The 8864-nt window shown below is 37.0% G+C and overlaps 1 protein-coding gene across 1 annotated transcript in view; it reads left to right on the top strand.

Moving 5' to 3' along the window:
- Positions 1 to 7081: 7081 nt before the first annotated feature.
- Positions 7082 to 8864, top strand: part of camkk1a (calcium/calmodulin-dependent protein kinase kinase 1, alpha a) — a 132683-nt gene continuing 130900 nt past the window's right edge. The window contains exon 1 of the mRNA XM_084730464.1: positions 7082 to 7398. The gene's annotated coding sequence lies outside the window, so the exon portion shown is untranslated. The remainder of the gene's footprint in view (positions 7399 to 8864) is intronic.

Here is an 8864-nt window from a genome sequence, read left to right as displayed (position 1 = left end):
ACTGCTGACACAGTCTGTCCTCATACTGGCTTTCTCTGTTTGAGTGTGGATGCTTTAAGATCACAATCATCAGTTTTGTTTTGCACAGTAGAATATAGTCTTTCCTTAAAAAGAGTACTAAACATCTATATTCAAGTATTTTACATTATCAAAATATCGCTCAATTACATGTAAAAAATATTGGTGTTAGAAAACTATTTCAGTAAAAGTACTTCTCAAAAACTACTCAGAGTATTAGTTACTTTTTAACCACTGGTGTTTAATATATGTAAGACTGTTATTTGAGATATAAACTTAAAGAATCTCACAGGATAAGGACATGGACATGGACATGGTGAAGACCTTACCACTAGCTGGAAAGTGGACAGTCACTCTTGAGCTCTATGGGCACTTTAATTAATAAGTCATTAAAAGCAGCCCTGCTCAGTTCAGTGCTGTCAGGGTTTCACTGCCACAGCCTTACTTGGTCTGGTATATGATAGATTATCATAGCTAATATTATCTTATATGCTACATTAGTTAGTACCTCTCCAAACTTATTCCTGCTGCAGCATTTTGGGGGATTTTCTTCTGTGTGTTGCTCTCATTGACTCATTTGTGAGTAGATAGCCTTATGATTACAAAAATTCAGATGACAGGTTTTGATACAAATTTAAATTGTACTCAGTATTTAATTAGGATTTTAGAGGAACTAAGTGGATTACACTGTGTAATGTGTACTCAAGTAATAAAGAAGTCCTCATAAAAAATCTACTTAATTACTTCATTATTATTATTGGTGGTACTGTGTTCAGTATCACATGTCTCCTCTCAGTGAGCATCACTGCTGTCATACAGCTCAGACAAGGTCCAGTGACGTGTAAAAAAACAAACAAAAAAACAAAAATAGAACACAGCAAAGGGACATGCTGTGTGTTACATTTATAATGAAGTTGCCTTTAAGTGGGCGAGCATGGACTGTAGCCTGTGGCAGACAATAATGATGGCCAGGAACACTGTCCTGTGTCTTCTTGGATTTCTATTGAATATGAACAAGGAGAAGATGATGTGTAAACCTGAAATCTGCAGTTGGAGGATGAGTGGGTGTGATTTAAAGAATCTTTAACTGCATTAAGAGACAGATCATGTAAGAGACCACTCACAGTAAGCAGGTCATTATTATGAAATAAACCCCAACAGGATGATGCACAACTTGAATCATGCGTATCAGTTTATGAACCGCTTATCATCCCACCTATTACATGGTTACTTACAAAAAATATTTAGCACACAGTTATGTGACACAAAATATTCATTTTAAAATGATTTTATGGCTTTATTTTTACAGTACTGCCCAGCTCACTGTACATTATCCTTCTTTTTACGAGGTTATGTACCAAATAATCAATAATTTAACACAAAATATTAATTTAAAATAATTTCAATGATTTTTCAATGATTGTATTGTTCCTCTAGAGTCTATGATCAGGACTGTGTCCATAGCAACGATCTCTTATACATAGTAACGATTTGCTATACAGAAATAACAGATCTTAGAATGCTGTAATTGACCAATCAGAACTGAGTATTTAACAAAGCCATGTAATAAAAGTACATGACATGTCGAGAGAAGAATTCTCAGTAGTTCTGGCTGGGGTCAGTTACAGCCTCTAGAACAATACTCTATTATTGGAAATCAACTAAATCCCCCATAATTGAAAGAATGAGTTAATTATATCCTAAAAACTGCCTCATATGAATCATGAGAATATGACAAATCAGTTGTCAGTGTCGGAAAATAGAATTACTGCCTCACAGTTGTGTGTTTCCACCAACCAGTCAAGTTACAGTTTTACAGCCCTGTCTGTCCACACATATAATATCTGTAGTGAAAATGCTGAAGGAATTTAATATGAGGTATTAAGTGTTTTTTTTAATTTGGCAAAATGGAAGTTCTCACTCCACATGTGTGACTCCAGTGAATAATTTCCAGGTAGAAACATGTGGTCCTCACTGAGATAGTGAGCTGAACATTATGATGTCACAGTGAAGTCGACCTTTTAGATATAAAATGTCATCACCTCATCATTTTGTCCTATTAAGCATTTACATGTTCTCGACCATTGACCACTGACCACCAAAGTTCAGCCTGTTCGTCTGTGAATCCAAATCACACACTTTTTTTTTTTTGAGTACTTACTGCTGCTGCCTTTTAAAAGCATGCATTGTTTCATGCAGTGTGCATACGATTAAGAAATACGACTTCTTTATGAGACGACACCCTGAACTTTGACTCTCTTAATTATACACGCATCATATAGGATTGTGGGTCAGAATAACCACAAAAGCATGCTGGCTTGTATACTACAAAAATCCAACTGGATGCAGTTGGACATTCTGGTATTTTTGGCATACTGCATTTGGCATACTTTATATTGGGGCATACTAAATCTTTTTCTGGCATAGTAAATAGTACGGTAGTGTGAGTATTGGAACACATAGTAAGTCGTCATTTGTGCCAAGTTTGAAGAAATTATATAACATTGTGTTCGGAAGAATGGGATGACAACAAAACACCTGTGGCCATAAAAACATAAAGGCATAAAGGGAATGAAAAAGGGTTTTTCAAGGTTTTTCAAAAATTGTGAATCACAGAGGTCCTTCAGCAGACACTCATGGATGTCCACAAGAAAAATAGGCTGATTGGTCCAGTAGTATTTGAGATTAGCTGCAGACAAGGTGTAGGGCCAGTGATCATGCACTCACTCACTCACTCACTCACTCACTCACTCACTCACACACTCACTCACTCACTCACTCACTCACTCACTCACTCACACACTCACTCACTCACTCACTCACTCACTCACACACTCACTCACTCACTCACTCACTCACTCACACACTCACTCACTCACTCACACACTCACTCACTCACTCACTCACTCACTCACTCACTCACTCACTCACTCACTCACTCACTCACACACTCACGTGGAAGTGATTGCTAGCTTGAGATATTAAGATATTTCTTTATTAATCCCACAGCAGAGATTTTTTTTAGGAAATTAAGATTAAATTAATTTGAACCAACAACTCTTCAGTCGCACTGTTGAACATCACAAACAAATTTAATTTCCTTCTACATTTTCTTAGTTTGAAGATTCAGTTCATCATTTCACACAAAGAACTTACAGCTGTAATTGTACAAAATTAAAATTTTAGGCGCAGTGGTGGCAGTAATAGTAACAGTAACAGTAACTACAAACCTTTATTATGGTTCACAATATTGTCATTTATGGTGAAAATAATCTGATTTATCTTAAATTGTATTAGAGACACAACATTTCGTGTCATATGTTTTCTTCAAATTATGAGAAAGAAGGGTTTCAAGAGAATTTTAACTTTCAAACAATGCATGCTGGGAAGTCTGATGATATGCTGGTTTTGTTTCTTTAGAAATTTAATTTATGGAGTTGATTGAACTACAGTACAGTCTTTCAGCTCATTTCAAGTCAAAAGTTTTCAAGACTACTTTACTTTTAGTACTTAGAAGTCCATATACAGTATTAATGCCAAGTTAATGAGAAACATTTAGTTGATTCCACTGAATTCCTCTATTATTTTTTTTTACAGCGCTCTTTCCTTTATTCAGGCCATTCTATTTCTGTATTTCTTTGTATTACTGACTGTATTAATGTCTCTTTTGATAATGATAAACTGTCACGCACCAGCTGATTTAAAATCAACAAAAAAAAATTCAATTATAGAAAAAAGGGATCTTAAACTAAATGAACTTTTTTGCAGAAAAACTAGTAAACCATGCAAAGTATTTTTATATATCTCAGAACACATCTGGCAGAGATCTTTAGGATGATTCTGTATCTAATATCACATAAAATCAGCATCATGATGTGATGTCTTTTTTTATTTCTTCCTAAACCCAATCTATACTTATCTGTTGCTCCACTGGAGCTGCTCTAGAACAGGATTGGACTGCATAATAATTCAGCAGGCAGCTCTGAATTGTAAATGTATGAATGTGACGTTCAGTATAGGAGCGTTCAGCAAACAGGCCCAGGGGAAAATCCAGGTTAACCCCCCCCCCCCAACTTAGAATGTAATTGGTTTTGATGGCCATAGTAGATGAATGTATTGCTTTACAACATGTTCAGTGTGGAGTCAGTAATTAGACTGTTACCCTCTGCAGTCAGAAATGACTGCTCCGCTTATCTTCACTAATTACTGAGACGTTCATTTGAATTTAGTCAATTGAGGAATGAAACAGAGAATGACCAGTAGAGGAGTAGAGGTGCTAGCTGTGCTTCTGCTCCACAGATTCACTGTCTGCTTCAATCCAATTCAATATAACTTTATTAATCCCACTAGGGACAATTTGTTGGAGCAGGTTGCCACACATAAAAAACACACAAAAACAAAATCATTATATCAGGGAGATAAATGTGGAAATAATACTGAGAATCAGTTTCCAAAGCAAAATAAGATCATGTAAAACAAATAGCAACTATGACAATGTATTAAAAGACCTATGGATCATTCAATAGACCATTTGTAGGATAAATTAATTATTTGAAACAGTGGTTAGTTTTATAGGCAGGCACAGGCGTCTCCAGACTTTTTGACAGCGGTGGCCCAAGTGGGACACTGGCATGAAGTACGTACATTCACATGTACCATTTCTCATATCTGCTTTAATTACAGGTTCTTACATTCATGTGTTTAAATTTTTTATTTAAAAGACAAATCATCCTACTATTACAGCACAAAGTCCTCAAAACGAATTTGTACCTCCATTGTAGACCTGTCCTCTGGCTGTGAGACTCCAAAATCATCCTCCACACTCCATCATGAAAATATATTTATTTTTTTTTATCATTTATTATTTAAGTAAATTCACCTTGTAAAAATAAATAAATAAAACTATGAAGAAAACAATACACATTTAAAAATACTCAGTTAGAGATAGATAACCAATTATACTTGTGGATAATGGGGGGGTCACTTTAGCCAATCAGATTTCAAGAGGAAATTCACTCACAAGAAGTGGGACCCACCATGGACCTCCAGAGTGGTCCCCAATAAAAAGAGGATTTCTTTGCAGGTCATCCTGTACAGGGATGTCTCCTCCAGAAAACCAGTAAACATGTGAGTGTGGTCCAGGGCTGACATGATTAACTGATTAGTCAGTGGACAGAAAATTAACACTTCTGATGATTAATGAATCATTCAGGTAATTTATCAAGTAAAACATTTGCTGGTTCCAGCTTCTCAAATGTGATGATTTTCAGCTTTTTCTGTTGTTGAAAATGTTGGGGATTTTGGACAGTTGGTTGGTGGGGATGTAACAGTAAACTCAAGGTATGATAATACCATGATAAAAAGTCAAAATTATAAGATATATATCATTTTAGATCAGCCCACCCCACCTTACCACCCACCACCAGCCTCCCTTGAGTCACCAGGGAGAACATGTACCTGTTCACAGGAAAAAGAACAAAAAATTACACAATGTAAAAAAAATGAAAAGAGAAATCAACCAGTAGTTGCAGATAGAGGACAGACATGAAAAAATAAAATAAAATAAAACATCTGTAAAGCAAACATGTCTGACTTACACATCATAAATGGATTCTAATACTATCTGAATCTAGAGACAGTGATATGTTATAGACTCTGTCTTTAGAAATGTTAGAAAGTCACCTCATATCTTCTCAAATTCTTCAGGCTTGCCCCTCAGCGTACACATCTTTTCATTTGGAATAAATGGTGCGATTCTAATAAATCTGAGTTATGTGTGTGTTATGTTTATTTCATTTTATAATGAATGAATGTTTCGCCCAGTAGAGTTACTTTTTGTTCTGAGGTGATGGACGTTCCTTTAAGGCCTTGAAGCACATCAAGTACAGAACAGTCTGCTACAGTACTGAGACATTTTTTAAATGGCCATAATCAGAATATTGTTCCTATATTAGTTGGACAAAAAAAGCTATTTAAATTTTCTGAGCTCTTGTTAAAAGAAAACGACTAAGAAAATTGGACTTGTTCAATTCAGTAAGAAGACAGATAATTTACTTATTTTAGTTTATTAGATCCCAGTTTGCTGCAGCACTGCTAATCTTACTGGGGTCTAACACATGTGCATAAAATTATACAATACATAGCACATAATAACACATACATTACAGCATTAAACACACAGCACAGACAGTGCTGTTATTCACATAAAATTATGGAAATGTCCTTACAGTCACCATTTCTCTTATTGTTTCAAAACATATTTCAAAGTCATAAATATGTTCATCTCATATCTGTATTTAAAGTAGCTTATCTATAAATTACATTATATATATTATACTATAAGCCATATCATGCGTTATCTTAATCAAGCTATATACGATATTAACACCATCACTACCACTACCACCACCAATGATAATAATGATAATAATAATAATAATAATAATAATAATAATAATAATAATAATAATGAATGCTTCTAGCTTCTCCAATGGAATGGATTTTTCTTTTTCTGTTTTATTAGAGTAAACTGAGTGAAGTGAGTATCTTTTGGGTTTTGGACAGTTAATTGGATATAATAACTTAGTGAAACGCTCATTTGAATGCTGTCAGTTGAGAAATGGAGCAGGAAATATCCAGTGGAGGCGCTAGTGGAGCTTGTGCTTCATGAACCCTGTGTGTGTTCAGTCCAATCTTTAATGGAGGAGCAGTGCAGAGGATTCCACATGTGGCAGCTGTGCTCATAAAGCGTATAATCGAATTCTCTGCGTGTATAATGGTGTATTTTATCATGTAACTGGTAGATTATGATGGTGTAGTGTTTAACAGTGCAGTGGATGTGACACGATGTGGTCATGGTGCGGGAACAGGGCGGGTCTTAGGACCCGTGGTTTCATTTCAGCTCGAATAATAAAAGTTGGGTGATCAGCGACGAACAACAAAGCTGCAGTGTCAAAGTGTTTCTGCTGCTGTGTGTGTCACTGTGTGTCTGTGTGTGTGCGTTGTGCACAGTGCAGTGGTGCAACAACACTCAGCCTGCTGCGGGCGGGTGTGTGTGTGTGTGTGTGTGTGTGTGTGTGTGTGTGTGTGTGTGTATACATTGAGCCGCTGGGTGTCTTCACTCAGCAGAGGGGAGTGGAGGCTCAGGCTGCTCCTTCTCTGTCCGTGTTTTCCGGAAGAGAGGGTGTGAAACATGGGACAGATCTCAGGTCAGCAGCTGATCCTGCCGCCACACATCGAGCCCTAGCAGCCTGTGTGGAGGTCTCTGTCTTTATAATCGGCTGTGAGAGGAGTGAATCAAACAGGCACCGTGTCCGAACGGGACATCCCTCTGGATCTCTCTGACTGGATCGCGTACAGAGACTCCGAGCTCTCATTTGGGTGAGTGAAACTTTTAACATTTCAGGTGTATCAACGTCCAGCCGCTGCTCTCAGATCAGCGTGACTGCTGTGTCAGTGTAAACACGGGGAAGTAAAGCAGAATATTGCCCCTGTTGTTGCACTGCAGATGGACACACTGCACGTGTTTTATTGTTGTTCAGTGAACGTCTCATATTGAATCCTCTGCAGCTCAACATGGATTTGAACCACTTTACGCACATGCACGCGCGGGCACGCACGGTGCACCATGGGATTCTTTGCTGCACTGAATGCAGCAGCATGCATTGTGTCAATAACGTGCATTGATCTGTGTCAGGCACCTGTCACACAGAGCTGCTGCCTCACACAACACACAACTGTAGAGCTACTGGACAAACCTGGGTCCCACTAGGACAAATGGTCCCCAGTACACTGAAATTTGTCTTTATTTAGTCTCAGTTATCCAACTTAACTAGCCAAAACCCAAAAGATTCTCAATTTACACTGATAAAATCAGGAAAAAAGCTGGAGGTATTTATTTTACTATCATCATTATTGTTATCATTAATATTATTCATCAGGGCTGCAACAAACCAGTGTTCTTATGACTGAACAGTTGAAAGAGAGTTGAGAAAACCTGAGAGTTGAAATCTGTACTCAAGTACAAGTGCTGTTACATTGCTAAAATATTACTCAATTACAAGTAAAAGTACTGGTGTTAGAAATTTACTTGATCAAATATCCATCAGTACATTTTTGAATTGGTTACATTCTTAACAGCAATTAATCATTAACATTCTTACTCCAAACATGTGCTGCCGCAGTGTTTTGTTTAGTTTCTTGTCTGTATGTCCTGGTTTTCATTGGACCGCTTGTGATCAAATCACCTGATTGGCTACTAAAATGCAGATGAAAGGTTTGGATATTAATTAAAATTTTACTCAGTACTCAGTTATGATTTTAAAAGTAACTGAATAGATTACATTGTGTACTGCATACTCAGTGTTTCCCAACCCTGGTCCTCTGGGCCCACTGCCCTGCATGTTTTAGATGTTTCCCTGCTCCAACACACCGGATTCAGACGATCAGCTCGTCATGAAGCCTCTGCCTGACAGCCTGAAGCCTGATAACGAGCTGAACATGTGAATCAGGTGTGTTTGAGAAGGGAAACATCTAAAACATGTAGGGCAGTGAGCTCTGAGGACCAGGATAGGGGAAACACTGATACTTGAGTACAGACTTGAATATCTACTCATAAATGTACAAGTATCCCAAAAAACTACTTAATTTCAGTAATTGAGTATTTGCAATTAGTAGATGTGGACAGATGGGATGGCTATTATTGCTTTCATAAAATACCAACCCATGGTAATTTTTTAAAATAAATAATCATCAGTAATGTGGATATAATGACTAAAAGTGGTAAAGGTAAATAACAGAAAACCTAGAATGGCCTGGTAAGTTCAGAAAATTACATAATTTTACTG

This window comes from Lutjanus erythropterus, chromosome 11 (genome assembly GCF_056507025.1).
Source record: "Lutjanus erythropterus isolate fLutEry1 chromosome 11, fLutEry1.hap2, whole genome shotgun sequence".
Classification (NCBI taxonomy): Eukaryota; Metazoa; Chordata; class Actinopteri; order Lutjaniformes; family Lutjanidae; genus Lutjanus; species Lutjanus erythropterus.
The sequence above is the reverse complement of the archived record's forward strand: the minus strand, read 5'-3'. Positions and strand labels throughout refer to the sequence as shown.